Source organism: Psittacula echo, assembly GCF_963264785.1.
Source record: "Psittacula echo genome assembly, chromosome: 4".
In the NCBI taxonomy this organism is placed as follows: domain Eukaryota; kingdom Metazoa; phylum Chordata; class Aves; order Psittaciformes; family Psittacidae; genus Psittacula; species Psittacula echo.
In genome coordinates, this window is record NC_137738.1 from 120,914,652 (window position 1) to 120,931,360 (window position 16,709).

Below are 16,709 nucleotides of genomic sequence, written 5' to 3' on the forward strand. Positions count from 1 at the left end.
TCCTGCAGGTTCACGTCTTAGTTTGATTTCCATGCTGAAAGTCATTTTTCCAGCTTAGGATTATTGTTTTTTCACTATAGCAACAAACTCCAGCACCTTACCCAAGGCATTGCTAAACACCCTGACTCAGAGATCACTGTGCATTGCTCCCAGCACACTGCTGCTGCCGCCACCCAACATCCATAGCTCCCCACATCATACCCTAGGATAACCGTGCAGGAAAAACAGAGCTTCCTTTTGTGGGACAGAGTTCCCATTACCACAGGTTTTCATGGTGCAGGATGTCACAGAATCATAGAATCAATCAGGTTGGAAAAGAGCTTTAAAATCAAGTGCAACCCTTCCCCAGCACTGCCAAGGCCACCACTGAACACCAGTCCCCATGTTCTCTCGCAGATGATATGGAGTTAAACAGTCAGTAATATCCACAGTTTCACTAAGTCCAGCTGTGCTTGGAAGCTTTTCAACTGCGAAAGATGCCCGAGAGGATGGCAGCTCAGCTACTGGGACCACAATGTGGTGATCAAGCAAGATTTTATCTGGAAACCACGTGAACACGTGTGATAATCTTCACTCTTTGTTATAGGAACAGAAGACTCTGTCTGTAGAGAAGAGGAAGTAAAAGTAATCCCTCTTAACCTTCAGGTGTCCTATGACTACCTCCCCTTTAGCAGTAAGGCAGTAAAACAGAACAGGGGATGCTGCTTTTCTCCAGCTGCAGATAACGGGTCAGGATTGAGAACAGGGGTTGATGAAACTGGAAAACAAGGACCCTAATGTAGAAGACACAGGTCCCTAACATGTGCAGAGGCAAGCAACAGCCTGGAATGCAAACTGCGGGAAGTCAAACTTACACACATCTCATTCACAGGTCCAACGCTTAGGAACAACAGGTGAGCTTTGAAACCATCTCCTTCATTTTCAGTTCCACCTTGCAGCCAGGGTAACGCAGAGGCGTGCCTGCAGCTGATGGGTTTGTTGTGGTTGTTTCATGGCACGAAGTGGAGTGACTCCATGCAAACCGGTGAGACTGTGCCAGAGCTGTTACATGCTCCAACATGACTGAGGCAAGAACCTGAATGTGCAAGATGACAAACAACGAGGTGATTCTGCTCGAGCTGTGTTCAGCCGCTGCTTCTCATTAGGAGCACGACCCTTGCTGCTTTCCCCACTCTGCTACGCAGAGCCTATTGTCCACAGGGCAGGGCTGTGAGCAGCAGCCCATTCGCTTTCATAGCAAGCACCACCCAGCTTCAAAATCCTATTAAATATCTCCCCTTCTGCATTGAACATTGCAGCATGTGATGACTTTCACTGCTGAAAACACTGGAACAGGGAAAGCTCCACAAAGTAGCACGTGGACAAAGCAATTCTGCTGCTTTCTCTCATTGGTGTCCCTAAACCTCCGTCACACAATGAAATGATACAAAGAGCAATGTCCGGTAGCATTGCAGGCTGTGGGAGGGCAGGTCCCGTCACTGTCCTTGGTTTTACACAGAGTTGATGACATTTTGGGTCAGCAATACCAAAATAAACCTGCTTTGGGTTCAGGTAGAAGAATGAGTACATTTACCTGCAGAAAGTTGGATGCTCACTTGGAGCATTGTGTGCAGTTCTGGAGTCCTCAACATAAAAAGGACATGGAACTGTTGGAACAAGTCCAGAGGAGGCCACGAGGATGATCAGGGGCTGGAGCACCTTCTGTATGGAGACAGGCTGAGAAAGTTGGGGCTGTTCAGCCTGGAGAAGAGAAGCTGCGTGGAGACCTCAGAGCAGCTTCCAGTGTGTGAAGGGGGCTACAAGGATGCTGGGGAGGGACTCTTCATCAGGGACTGTAGTGACAGGACAAGGGGTAACGGGTTCAAACTGAAACAGGGGAAGTTTAGATTGGATCTAAGGAAGAAATTCTTTCCTGAGAGGGTGCTGAGGCACTGGAATGGGTTGCCCAGGGAGGTTGTGAATGCTCCATTCCTGGCAGTGTTCAAGGCCAGGTTGGACAGAGCCTTAGGTGCCATGGTTTAGTGTGAGGTGTCCCTGCCCATGGCAGGGGGTTGGCACTGGATGATCTTAAGGTCCTTTCCAACCCTGACTATTCTATGATTCCATAAAGTTGCTGTAAAGTCTTCTACAGAGAACAAATAAAACAGAAAAGTCATCTGGGTTGAACAGATTAAACTGTGGAAGAGCTCAGCCTACTTTGTTATCTAATTCAGAAGATGAAGATGACATATTTAAGCAGATTTAGAGAATACGTGATCAGCTGTCCCTTGGGGCAACTATATGATCTCTGTTTTAACATCAGGAAAATGCCAGCATCCAGAGCAGCTCTCTGCTATGGCAAACACCCCTTCACACAGCTCACTCCATACGCATTGGCTATGGAGCTTTGCCTCTGGTACTCACTCCAGGACACCAGCTGACTTCTTGCTCTGCTGTGTGCAATGCAAAGCAGCTACAGAAATGAGACCTTTCCAGTGGATGATAAAATGGTTCAACACTTGTGGGTGCTGCTGTTGGAAACACCCACACCAAGCTCCAGCTTCAAACGCCATCCTCTGCCCTGCTTTAATGGAATGCTCACATTATTGAAGTTCATTATGAGAAAAAGGGGGACCAAGGCCTGGCCCCCAAGACGTTACAAACCCATTTTTACAGCAAAATAGCAGAGGTTACAGTTGACTAAAGGAGTAACTTCATGGCCTGCAGTGGGGAGTTCCAATGGATCTCCCTTGAAATACATCATGAGAAGCACCTCAGTGCCGTCAGCCTTTAGCGCAGAAGGACACAAGTGCCCTGTGGCTGATTTGGTATCGGTGGTTTACACTAGATGCCATTTTCCCCCTTGGAGTAAGAGACAAACCACTTTGTGTGAAGGAGCCTGGGAAAAGCATCGGCCTGTCCCAGGACACTGACCATGGAATTCCCACCGAAGAACAATGAAGTCCTGAGGCCACTGCGCTATTCCAAGTACCCACAACCTTGAGGGGTCTTTGCAGCTTCCTTTAAATAACACTGAGCATAATGCAGGGAAGTGCCAGGGATTCAGGGGGGGGAATCAGTGCTGTTATTTTCCATGCTCGCCCAAACCACAGCGTTAGCCAGGGGACAGCAAGGCTTGGCACATGCAGAGGACACACCAGGTACTTCACTGCGTAAAGTCCATCTTATTTCTTTCCCTGTTCAGCAAACCCAGCGGAATGAAAGAGGTTTTACAGTGGGTTTCCACTTGTCAATAGGAGGAAAAATAAGGGAAGGAAGGAGGAGGGCTCTGTTGTTTTAATGGTTTCTGTTGTTCTCTTTTTCTTTCAGCACTCCTCCCTCTTCTCCTTTGAGGTAAGACAACAGTTCCCACACAAGACTAACAGCACTTGCTTTTTCTACGGTGCAACTATGTGACCAGACTGGGATCCTCCTTATCTACGTATTCGGGAATATGAAATTGTAACTGTTAAGCGGAGATGACTCAGGAAGGGATGGGCACCAGACTCAGTGTTCACCTTGAAGACAGCAATGCACCACTTAGGAAGGAGACCTGCTGCTGGTGCAAGGCTGGGTGTAGCCAAGCAAGGGAAATTAGGATGGCTATCAAGAAGAAAGGTGTTACCATGAGAGTGTTCAGACACGAGATCACGTAAAGGCTGTGGGATCTCCAGCATTAGGGGTACTCAAATCTCAGCAGCACAAATCCCTGAGCAACCCCATCTGAGACTGGAGTTGACCCTGCTTTGAGCAGGTCACTGGATGAAATAAACTCCTCTTCCAACCTAAAGAGATACAAGAAACCTGGAGAGGGGCTTTGGACAAGGGCCTGTAGGGACAGGCCAAGGGGAATGGCTTGAACCTGCCAGAGGGGAGACTGAGCTGAGCTCTTAGGCAGAAGCTCTTCCCTGTGAGGGTGCTGAGGCGCTGGCCCAGGGTGCCCAGAGAAGCTGTGGCTGCCCCATCCCTGGCAGTGCTCAAGGCCAGGTTGGACACAGGGGCTTGGAGCAAGCTGCTCCAGTGGAAGGGGTCCCTGCCTGTGGCAGGGTTTGGAGCTGGATGCGCTTTAAGGTCCCTTGAACATAAACCAGGCAGGGTTCTGTGATTCTATGATTCTAAATTATTCTGTGATTCCATGAATTTTAGCAAGCTTAAACAAGAACAGGCCAGAAAAGTGAACTGCCACTATTCCTATGGAATTCCACTGAGGGATTTCAGAGATTTCAGAGAGCTTCTCTTTCATCTGAGGCACATGTTGAGGCATTACATGAAGAGAGAAGTCGAAGCTGTGGTGTGTTCTGACCAAGCTTCTTTAAAAACTCACTGCAATCAGAAAGAAGAATGGATGAAAGGAATGGCAAACCTTGGCTGGGTTCATGTTTAAATCTAATTTCACTCTAATGACAGAAAAGCATTAATGGAAAATAAAGAAATCTACGATGAATGCATTTAATCCTTTCCATTATTAAATCTCTGCGCTAAGAGATGTTATCCTTGCAATTAATTGCTGTTAAATCATAACTTTTATTATCACAGCAATATTCCCAATGGAAGAGCATGTATTTAAACAACCACTGCATTGATCAGGGATTAATAACAGCTGATTTCCCAGCCTCGCTGAATGAGGTGTTTTGTTCATCTATTTTCCATGGTCACACCATAATTTACCACTGTTAATTGCACGCTACGTTGTAGAGCCAGATGCGCTACACTGTATTGACAGGTTGCCAAATAAAAGCAGTTACACCACAGGTAAGGCAGGCCTTGGCTCTGCAGGCCTGAGGCTAAGCTAAATCCCAGAGGAGAAACCCGAATCAGTAACAGCAATAGGAATACTGTAGGTTAGTGTAAAACCTACGTGTGTAACTGAAGGAGCGATGGTGTTTGTAACATGCAGTTATTTCTAAGAAGGGAGTTTTTCAAATGCATCAATTTTAATGAGCTTTGAAACAAACTGCTAATAAGAAGCATTAGAGGGAAAAATCCCTAATCCTCCCTGGCTCTAATCTGCAAACCCATCACAGAGAGCTCCAGGAGCCTTCATCTTTGGAGAGTGGTAGAACTGATGCTTCACTTTTCAGCTTGCCTAAGCAAAGCTCCAGGAACGGGACCCCGGTGTAAACTTCAATACACACCTTCCAATCGGTCACTTCTATGAAAGTTCTTATTTAAGAACTAATTAATAATAAATTAATAATAAATAATAATTAAAAAGAAGAACTCTTCCACATCTCCCTTTCCATGCCAGCCCTGCTTTCTGGGGACCGGGGAGGTATGAACAAGCTGCCCATCCATTCTAATTCCTCACCTCAGAACTTTCCTGCTGGGCTGTTTGATTTCAATCCAAAGGTCATTCACTGATCTGCTTTTGTGGGACAACGGGCATGCTTAAGCAGAATCATTTTAGCCTTGGGAGTTATGCAAGAGTAGGGAAAAGAGACACCTTCCCAATGCAGTATTTCTTGCCCCTGTAATAACTTTCAAAGTAGTAGCAGCAAAAAAAACCCAAAACCTTTGTTGAAACTCCCAAAGATCTCTCTGAGATTTAAAAGGTGATGCAAATTCGAAGGAATTACCTGGGTAAAATTATACTTTGAAGCCCTTAAATGTGCATCTTCATCCAGAAACACCAGTTGTTCCTCCGGTCTTCAAACGCGGACTTGTGAGTTGTACTGACTGCAATGTGTTGATTCTACAAATCATAGAATCATGGAATGCTTTAGGTTGGAAAGGACCTTGAGATCATCCAGTTCCAACCCCCCTGCCATGGGCAGGGACACCTCACACTAAACCATGGCACCCAAGGCTCTGTCCAACCTGGCCTTGAACACCGCCAGAGATGGAGCATGGTAAAGCCCTACCTGGGTATAACGATACAGCCTCTGTTGAAGTTACCCGTGATGGCTCCCATCCCCATGTTTAATGTCAAATATCATCAGCTCAGCACAATCCATGTAAGAAGCACCCAAACACTGCTGATCAAAGTCATTTCACAGATCCCTCCTTAACTGCATTGCTCGTGGGCTCTGTTCTGGGCTTTCCCCTCCCTCAGACTGTGAAACAGCATCCCTGGGACTTCCAGAACAAAACCAAAACCACAGACTATGAAATACGGCAATTAATAAAGGAAACACAGAGCACAGGAACTTCTGAGCGGTGCCTGATTAATGCTCCCAATTGGCTGTTAATGTAATAGTAACATCATTAAAAGACAATTCAGGTGTTGGTTAAGCACAGAACTATTGCACATTTGCCTTACGTATGTAATCAGGCTCTTTGAACTGAGACTATTGGTGTGCTTACCCCCATCTTACACCCCTTCACAGCCAAACCACACACATCCATGTGTGCATGGGTATGAAAATGCGTTTATGGCATCTCAGACAGACTGTGTGCGCCTTATTTGTGCTTTCCTTAAGCCTGAGGGATCACAACTCACTGATTTTCATGTCTCCAAACTTACGGGCACATCTAAGCTCAACTCAAACACACAAGACATTTGTGAATGACAAAAAGCTCCATACACACACTTGTGAATACGAAGCTCATAGTGACCTGTAGCTGGTGCCAAGGAAATGGCTTCAGACTTGGCAACAGAAGATGCACCAGAAGGGAGAGCTGGCTTATGGAGCACAGAAAACAAAAGGTGTTCTGGCATGAGGCTGTTTGCAAACATGCACCTGGAAACTGCTCAGCCCAGCCCTGCCATTCCCAGTGTAGGGAGCAGCTCTCCTGCACCCAGCACAGAACCATGCTCCATCCCTATGGAGGATGTCACTGCCAGGACATACTGCATAGTAAAGATTGTATATATCAGGTTTCCTTAAGTGCTGTCTGTTCTCCTGGACAGCTTGTGACTGCCTTTATTTAGAAAGGAAAGGATCCGTAGTGAGGAAATGGCTGGAACATGATGGGCCCCAGGCGCAGAGGATACATCAGCATCCTTCAAGTGGCACAGAGCACCGTTAACATCAATGTGCTGGCAAATATCAGTGCAACTTGCCTGTTAGGAGCAAATGTTCCAGTAAATAAGGATTTGTATCATGGGATTTTATAATATACCCTTATCAGGCATCATTAGTAACACAGTTATCTGGGGAGAGAGACAGAGAAAAGCATTGAATGTGAGCAGCAGTGGATTGATGGAAAAAATGTGCCATAACTTCCATGTCTCACTCTGTGAACTGCCTCTATAAGGACTTAGGGAACAGCTAGGAGCAATCATACCCAGATGCAGCCAGCACCTAATCTACTGTCAGTGGCTGATGGATTATCATCATCTATGTATCATCATACCTGTAAAAGTGACAGTGGCCAGGACGTCACCTTGGGGGCAGGCAGGAAATGGCCTACAGGCACTGCCAAGTTTCTAAAGCGACAATATTCAGACTGAGCTGAGCTCTTAGGCAGAAGCTCTTCCCTGTGAGGGTGCTGAGGCGCTGGCCCAGGGTGCCCAGAGAAGCTGTGGCTGCCCCATCCCTGGCAGTGTTCAAGGCCAGGTTGGACACAGGGGCTTGGAGCAAGCTGCTCCAGTGGAAGGGGTCCCTGCCTGTGGCAGGGGTTGGAGCTGGAGGAGCCTTAAGGTCCCTTCCAACACAAACCACTGTGTGATGCTACAATTACTTCACATGAAACACTGGTAGGGTTAACCCACATTACTGAGCTCCCCATGCATGAGAAGCACAGAAAGGTCAGAAGTTCGGAACACAGCCGATATCTGATGTTCCTCCCCGGTTCTTCAGGGCCTCACTGAACCGCCGCCACGTAATGGCCATTACTCATGCTCAGTCGCAATCACAGCACAGTCACATCCTCACTCTCAGAGCAGCCTCACTGTACTGCCAGACAACTGGAAAAGCTGGGAGGAGGAACACACCTTGGAAACAAGCGGCCGTTGCACTGCTACCAAAGTCTAGTTCCCCCGGGAATAACTGGGGAAAGCCAGTGGACACAGCAGTGTTTATTACCCAGAGCAAACCGCAGTTAGCTGCCTGCAGAGGCGACTGCCATGTTTTCCTGGAACCAAACCATAACCTGACCAGATTTTCAGGAACTGGAATCGTTGCCTGGACAGAACAAGTGCTAAGAGCTGCCCCTTGGGTTTGTTGCGGAAGGGGAAGGCTGAACCCAGCACATGGAATCCTTGTGGAGAAGCTGAAACCAAAGAGCAGTTGTTATTTGAGAAGAATGATGGAGCAGGCTGGATCTGAGACACAATCCCACCACCGAGCGAGTCCCTCAGCACTGGGCTGCTGTGCGTTTCATTGCTGTTAATGGGGCTGCCTCGGTTTCGGGTTTTCTTTCCAAGATAAATCTGGGCAGCCAGCATTTACTTCAGATAACCCCTCGAATCTCTTTGTAACTATATGTTCTGCAGGCATCAGGCCACCTCTTGCTTCTGATCAGAGTGCTGTGGTAATACACATCCTTTCTGTACCTTGCCACCATACTTATCTCACTGCCCCTTTGGTAAGCAATTCTCTGGCTGTTCTACCTGAAAACTCCATTCTGATGGAATGAAGACAAGAAAACATCAAGAAGCCAACCCCTGGAGCAAAATAGCCCTCAGAAACACACACCTGGCCGTTTTGACAACATCCACGATTCCCACGCAAAGCCATTTGGGATGACGCTTTCCCTGTTTGCTAACATAGGAAGTCTGCAAAACCTGCAAATGTGAAATTGTATTTATGACCTCCTACCCCCCCCCCCCAACACAACCTTAATACAGCTCAACTCAACACACAGCAGGATTGCATGCTCTACCCACCACCTGCAGGCAGAAAACTGACCCTTGCCAGTGTTGTACACTTAACCGGGACTGTGCTTTTAAGACTTCCAGCTCATATCTTTATGAACTAAACCACGGAATCACCAGCGTTCCCAGCTCCCTCAGGAAAAGGCCACTTGCTAATGCCAGACCTTTCACAAGACCTTCGAACATCCACGGCCATGTCCTGCGCGCTGCTCATGCTGCTGCCCTCAAAAGCCTTTTCTGTCGGAGCGGAACAGTGGGGCATTGAGTGCGCTGCGGGACCACGCCACGGTAGCGTGGCTGCCGGAGCGCTCCTCCAACAAAGGAGGCTCTCAGCCGGGTACCTCCTTCCAGCAGCAAGTGTACGAGGCCTTTGTGTGAGCGCCGGGGCTCTCCCGGCCATCGCGGCCTCGGGCCCCACATCAAAAGTCACAAGCAGAAGCGCTCATTGCCCCTCTTCGTTCCTCCTCGGGAAGAAACGAGCAGTGGATTCAGCTACACGTGGTTTGGGAGCAGCGAGCAATTTCAGGCTCAGCAAGTAATTTTAGGCTCACAAGTTAATCATAGACTCATAGAACAGTCAGGGTTGGAAAGGACCTTAAGATCATCCAGTGCCAACCCCCCCTGCCATGGGCAGGGACACCTCACACTAAACCATGGCACCCAAGGCTTTGTCCAACCTGGCCTTGAACACTGCCAGGGATGGAGCATTCACAACCTCCCTGGGCAACCCATTCCAGTGCCTCACCACCCTCTCAGTAAAGAATTTCTTCCTTAGATCCAATCTAAACTTCCCCTGTTTCAGTTTGAACCCGTTACCCCTTGTCCTGTCACTACAGTCCCTGATGAAGGGTCCCTCCCCAGCATCCTTGTAGGCCCCCTTCAGATACTGGAAGCTGCTCTGAGGTCTCCACGCAGCCTTCTCTTCTCCAGGCTAAGCTGGATGATAGCTGATGATCCAGCATGTGAATATCCAGTGTTTGAAGCAGGTTACAAGGATGCTGGAGAGGAACTCTTCATCAAAGGGTTTAGTGATAGAACAAGGGGTGATGGGTTCAAACTGAAACAGGGGAAGTTCAGGTTGGAGATAAGGCAGAAGCTCTTCCCTGTGAGGGTGCTGAGGCGCTGGCACAGGGTGCCCAGAGAAGCTGTGGCTGCCCCATCCCTGGCAGTGTTCAAGGCCAGGTTGGACACAGGGGCTTGGAGCAAGCTGCTCCAGTGGAAGGGGTCCCTGCCCGTGGCAGGGGTTGGAGCTGGAGGAGCTTTAAGGTTCCTTCAAGCCAAACCAGGCTGAGGCTCTATGATTCTATGCCCTCCTTAATTCCATACAGGATAGCCTGAAGGACAGTCCAGCCAGAATTACTTTGGGTGCTGACTACGTTCAGTGTGTGAATCAAGATAGGTGTTCAAAGCTGAGTTAGGAGTAAGGCCCCAGGCACCAAACTCGTCTTTGGAGTCATTATGTCACTTCACCTAGACAGTGGCACCAGCAAGAGGACCATTACCTGCCAGCCTCAGATAGAAATGTCCAAATGGAATTCCAGATTCAATTTCTTGTGGGAAAAGCAAAGCAGAGTCTAAACCACCTCATTTACTTTATTCTATCTCCTTCACCACAGCTTTTAACATCAACGGAGACTAGTTCCTGATCTAGTTGAAGATGTCCCTGCTCACTTGCAGGGAGGTTTGCACTAGATGAGCTTTGAAGGACCCTTCCAGCCCAAACTATTCTGTGATTCTCAATATTTGGCTTCTCAGATTTCCCAAATCTGCCTATTAAACAAAGAAACTTCATTTTCACATGGGGAAAAAATGTCACTGTCAGACCCTGCTGCTTAATAGCCGATATTTAATACCTCGCAATTCAACTTAAACAGGAACAAGAAGACCTTCAGAGCTGTTAGTAACCAAATACTCTTTCAATGAATCCTTACATGCAATCCAGGCTGCGAGCTGAAGGGCTGCACCTACCAAACCCCATGGATATCACAGAACACTAGTTTAGTCCCGGGATAGGGAATGGGGATTTTATGGGCCATGTCACAACAGCCGAAGCACGCACCCAACAGAGAACAGGAAGGCGAGAGAAACGGAGGAGAAAAAGGAGGAAGTCACAAAACAGGTTTGAGAAAGAACCCGGGAATGAAATCCCACCATTGTCCTGGCTTTTTAGCACCTCTTTCATCTCTGCCCAGAGCCTTGTTTTATTGCCCCGCTTTCCACAGAAGTTAATGGCAAAGCCCACAATCGATTTGCACAGGGTATTCGGATAAGGAAAACGTTTGGAAGAGGTGCCCGTACTCCTACGTGGTTACAACACGCCTCTGGAGTGACCATGGATGGCCGGTGACATTTAATGTGCTTATTTGAGCCATCCAGTGCAGAAACACAAAGGGGCCTGTTCCTGCGCTAGCACAAACGGGGATTTAAGGCAGAACATCACACAAATCATTTCACTGTTCTAACTCTGGCAACAAATCACTGCCAGGCTATTCCAAACCCTGCATTGTCCCATACACGAGTACCTGCTGACCAGCTCTGGTTTACCTCCCAAACTCAGAGCCACTAAAAGAGCACAGCAACCGCCCTTTTTAAAATGAAATTATGCTCCAGAACCTAGAGATTTGTGTTTCAAAATTCCCTTTCTTATTCACGCTGTTGGAAAACCAATATTCCAAACATAACACAAAGAGCACGGGCTACCAAACACCGCAGTTGTAGGCTTTCACAGTTATTCCAGCGAGCAGCCAAATCCAGTTTCAACATTTACTTTTCCAACTGTATCAACACGGACCACATTAACAGAAATACCTTACCCTGGGCTCTTTTACCTTGCCTCCCGGATCCTCACAACCACCAAAGCCCATAGCCAGAAAAGGAAAAATAAAGCATATTTTGAAGATATAAAAGAACTTTTGGAGCTTTTGGAATTTGGGGCACGCGATGATCAGAATATGGATTATTGCTCTAACAACAAGGAATCTCTTAGTCCTCGTTTAATCCCGAGCCATGGTAGCAGTTAACGTAGCAGTAAAGATGGAGTCACCATACTGCCCTGAATAGCCCTTTAAAACAGGGACTTTGTGTCTCAGTGTTCATCATGAAGAAGTCTTTCACAAGACCTTGAGGTTTTCCTCCAGATCTCATGCTTAGTTTTGTGGGATTTGTTTTAACATCAGGATTGGGAAAGAATAGGAGAAAAAGGCTGGAATTTTTTAAGTTCCTGGGCCTTATCCTTCATAGACAAAACCATTCCAGAACCTTCTTCAAAACCTTCTTCCATAGGTTCACTACACATCATCTAGGCAGACACATGGATAGTTAATGTGTAATACAACACACAACACGTGGTCACTAAAACGTGGCTTTCACTTCTGACTCCTCACCTCATCGGCCTCTCTCCAAGGGAAGGGTGTGAAGCACAGATTTCCCCAGGCCCTGCTGTAATATTTAGGACTAGGAATAAATAATGGTGCCTGTGTGTCATTCCGCAATCCCCACACTGTAATTGTAGGCTTTTCCTGTGGGAAAGGGCTGAAATGATAAGGTGGCTCTTAGCAGCTTTGTCTCACTGTGATCCTCTGCATCAGCTCAGTGCTACAAAGTGATGTGCAAAGAGCTGAAATTCAACCAGTAGGGAGTAGACAAATACAAGTCCTAGCAAGGGTTTTGCCACAAATGTCCATTTTATGGAGAGCCTGAACATGTTTGTTACAACACCTACCCAGTCGTTCCCTCCGAGCTAAACCCCTCAATTAGTTGGCAAGCTTGCTTTTATAGCTGCACATTCAAAGTATTGCTAGCCAGAGGAGACTTCCCCCATTATTCAGCTATAACCTTTGTTGAGCTGGTTCAAACACCCTAAACCTGAGTCTAGGCTTCAGGTTTGTTAGCAGGAATCTGTACATTGGAAAGAACAAGGGCCCAGCTGTCCCACATAGAAATGCATCATTCAAAACGCTGTGTTTGAGAAACTCTTTGCAAAGCTGATGGGGCTTCCAAGCATGGAGCTTGTGCCCATGCGTTCACAAAGGCAGGAGACTGAAGGATGTCGTGACGCGGTTGCGGACAGCAGAAAATCAAGCAAATTTGCCATGGGAATATGAGAATATTTGCAACTTTGGTGGATCTGAGAGAGTGGAAAAAATCCGTGTAAAACCAGGCACATTCCACCTGGAGTGAAATTCAGCCTTCCCACCTCTCACCTTTACCAGGAATTACCATAACAAGAAACGCCAGTGATCAATTTGGTAGACAAAGTAGGATGTCCTTCGGCTCAGTAAGCACTGCCCCTGGCTATGCAGGTCACTGCTCGCTGCAGACCGAGTCCTTTAAAAGGTAAATCTTGCAGTGACTATTGAAAGTGCCTTTTCAAAGGGCACCCGCAGAACTTGAGAGGATGCTGGATGCAGCAAGGAGATCCCACTGCCCCAGCACTGGACAGGATGAGCCCTGCAAACCCACCAGCTCACAGCGGGAGCTCCCTGTTTATTCATAGGCAGGGATCTGGGACAAGACTTTCTTGCAGGAAAAGCCGTGAGGGAAGCTCTGCTTCAGGATAGACAAAGCAAAACAAACAGGGAGGTTTTCCTGCTGTTGTGCAGCCTGGCTGGGAACCAACCCATGCACACAGATCCCTACGTTAGTGAAGCTGATTATCATTGACCACTTATAAATAGAAACCGCGTGTCTGTCTGTGGCCAAGTGGAACCCAGACCACTGCAGATCAAAAGCTTACCCAGCCAAGGAGCTCCCCTGCTGAAGGGCACTGCCAGCAGAGCAAGGGTTTGCCCCAGGCACCCCAAACACCCATACAGCTGCGGGTTGTTTCCTGGTGCTGGGAGTGCTGTGTAGCCGCAGTCTGTCAGCCCCACAGAACAGAGTTTGGCTAAAGGCAGTTTAACCACCCCGATGGGAAAGCAGCTCGCCTTTCCCACAGCCTTATTCCAGCGGTCACTGCGTTAGGGGCCAGGTTTTCCAAACCATTTCTAACACGACTCCAAAGCAGCAATGGAAGAAAGACCCTTGCACCCATGCTGCTGCTCACCAAAGACACCAGGCTCCCACTGCGAATCATACAATAGTTAGGGCTGGAAAGGACATTAAGATCATCAAGTTCCACCCCCCTGAACAGCTTCCAAGCTGAAATTCAATGTTAAAAATGAGTAACACCAAAATGAACCCCTAAAAGGTACATCAGGAGCAACTCTGGAAGCTGCTTCCTCTGAGCATTTATCAGGAGCACGGATCTGGCTCCCCATCACCCCCCAGGACCTTACACTTGTAATCACCACTGGAAACATCACACCTCAGGCCAGCCCCAGAGCCCAGACCCAGCTTCCCAACTCCCCTGCCGGCGCTGGTAAAGCCACCAGCTACTGAATACCAGAGATGTTACTGAATGAATGAATGCCAGGCTGGCCCATTCCCCAGGTGGGAGGGAGTAGGGATGATGTGATAGCTGGTTGTGGCTTCCCTGGGGCACTGATCCTCACTGCCAGATGTGGAAGGTGATACAGCTGCAGGTATCTCCTTCCAAATTCCTGACTCGCATTAACCTCTTCCTGCCAACTCCTGTAACCCTGCCAAGCCCATCCACAGGATCCTGGTGTTAGTGCAGCACAAGTGACAGACTTGGTTTAGAACTATAACCTACATGGTCTGCTTTCCATCTATAACGAGCCCAACTCTCCCTGACAGGCTGAGAGAGCTGGGCTGGGGCAGCCTGGAGAAGAGAAGGCTCCTGAAGGGGAGACCTGAGAGCAGCTCCAGTGCCTAAAGGGGCTGCAGGAAACCTGGAGAGGGGCTTGGGACAAGGGCCTGTAGGGACAGGCCAAGGGGAATGGCTTGAACCTGCCAGAACAGGGGAGACTGAGCTGAGCTCTTAGGCAGAAGCTCTTCCCTGTGAGGGTGCTGAGGCGCTGGCACAGGGTGCCCAGAGGAGCTGTGGCTGCCCCATCCCTGGCAGTGTTCAAGGCCAGGTTGGACACAGGGGCTTGGAGCAAGCTGCTCCAGTGGAAGGGGTCCCTGCCCGTGGCAGGGGTTGGAGCTGGAGGAGCTTTAAGGTCCCTTTAACCCAAACCAGGCTGGGGTTCTACGACTCTGTGGTTAACTCCTCATCTGAGCAGGACACGTTGTCTCCTCTGACATACCCTGTGCAAGCTACACGGCAACACATTTCCCCAGACAAGTTTTGGGGTCCTGTCTTTACTTGCAGAGCTACCCCAGCCCTGCAACACCCTCCCTTTCTACTGAACAAGCGGCCCTGAGAACCAAAACTCCACACCTAGGTTGAGGATGATTGATAGCAACCGCTGATGCTATCTCTCACTTATCATTCCAGGACGGGGAGAACAAACCATAATAAGAACTAACTGGAACTTCATAAAGGAAACAGAACTTGCTAAAGCATTTTCCCCCCACACACCTGTGCTGACATTCTCACAAGCACAAGGGCTGAGTATGCTAAACCTCTGCATAGGACTTCAGGGTTTATTTGATGTAAGGACAGCCTTGATTCACTCCTAGCAGTGTCTGCTGCATCACTCTGGACCACCAAGGCAAAGCCGGGATCTCCTGCAAGGTGACCCTTCCTCCCTGGTGCAGAAGGAGCTGATTTGGAATCTTCAGTGTAGTCCCATGAGGGCTGGAAAGTCCACTTTTACACACCCCACAATCACCATCCAGTCTAACAATAGAGTTTCCTTACAGTTACCACTTCAAGGCATTTAAAAGGGGTGGAATGCGGGAGGGACAACTGCCCACCTCCACTAGGTCTGAGCGGTACCTTGCTGTAACCTAGTGCAAAGCTGTGTAACCATATGAAACCTCTAGAAAGCGTGAAAAATGAGGAACAAGCTCAGTGTGGGGAGAACAGGAATAGAGGCTACAACAGCCCTGTATGTGCTTGCACTGGTGCTGCGCTAGAGTCGTCCTAACCAAGGCAAGAGGATGAAAACACAGGCATTGAGGAGGAAAACACAAGATTCAAAGGCAGGAAAGCTTCAGAAGGTGCTTTAACCATTGCCTGAGCAATGCCCAGTGCCACACAACACCCATGGCTGCACCGGAGCCTTGTAGAGCAAGAGGGCAAGAATCACCTCAAAGGTTTCCAACTACACTTTAGTGGCTTTTTGATACTCTTCAAACAAAGAGCCATTAACCCAAGGAACGGCAGCACCTGTGTCAGCAGGGTTAAGCCTCTCCCTTTACAGCACACAGTGTTCTGGAGGCTAACTTAGCATTCCATGGAGTATCTAGTGTGCAATTTAACACATTTCCTGTACCTACACTCTGAACACCGTCAGTGGCAGCCCTGTGTTTTAAGCCTACCTCCTCTGCAATGCGAGGAAAGAGCTCCGGGATGGTTACTGCAAAGTTCCTCCTTACAACTGTAGAACTCAGCGCATTTTAGCTCTTTTGTTGAGGGGAATGGCAGCACATTGAGGGAGAGCATCGCAATTGATGGTATTTTCCTTTCAAGTGAAGGCAGTGCATTCCACTGCAGGGAGAACTCACTTTCTGTGCTTTCAACAGGCTCTGCTTTCCTCTTTCAGTGGGATGTAAACAGGCAGATAATGGATTCCTGAGGCAGTGACCCAGAAAATGATAAAATCTGCCTCCTTCACCCTGCTAACTTAGCCCCGAAGACAGAGGCATGGCCAGGATTTTAGTTCCTGTGCCATAAAGCCAGCACCGCAGCCCAAGATCTGACTGGTGTCCAAGAGAAAGCCTCTATATTCCCTCGTGTGCAAGTTCTGAGCCTGGGTTTTCCATGCCTGGCCTGAGGAACGCCTGTGTTGCAGTGTTTAAGATGCTGTCATTCTATCTCATTACCTCCAGTGTGCAGCCACTACTACGAGCCAGTTTACAAGCCACACAAAGTACTATGAATGAAAGACTCTGGGTTCTTTCCTCCCTCCCTAAGCCAACAAATAGGAATGTTCTTTGCACTACTCAGGCTCTTCCTCCCTTT

The 16,709-nt window shown here is 48.2% G+C and overlaps 1 protein-coding gene across 2 annotated transcripts in view; it reads right to left on the reverse strand.

The window, feature by feature from the left end:
* SPTBN1 (spectrin beta, non-erythrocytic 1) overlaps positions 1 to 16,709 on the reverse strand; it is a gene marked incomplete at both ends in the record, with an annotated part of 95,851 nt that overhangs the window by 61,385 nt on the left and 17,757 nt on the right. The gene's annotated exons all lie outside the window — the stretch shown is intronic.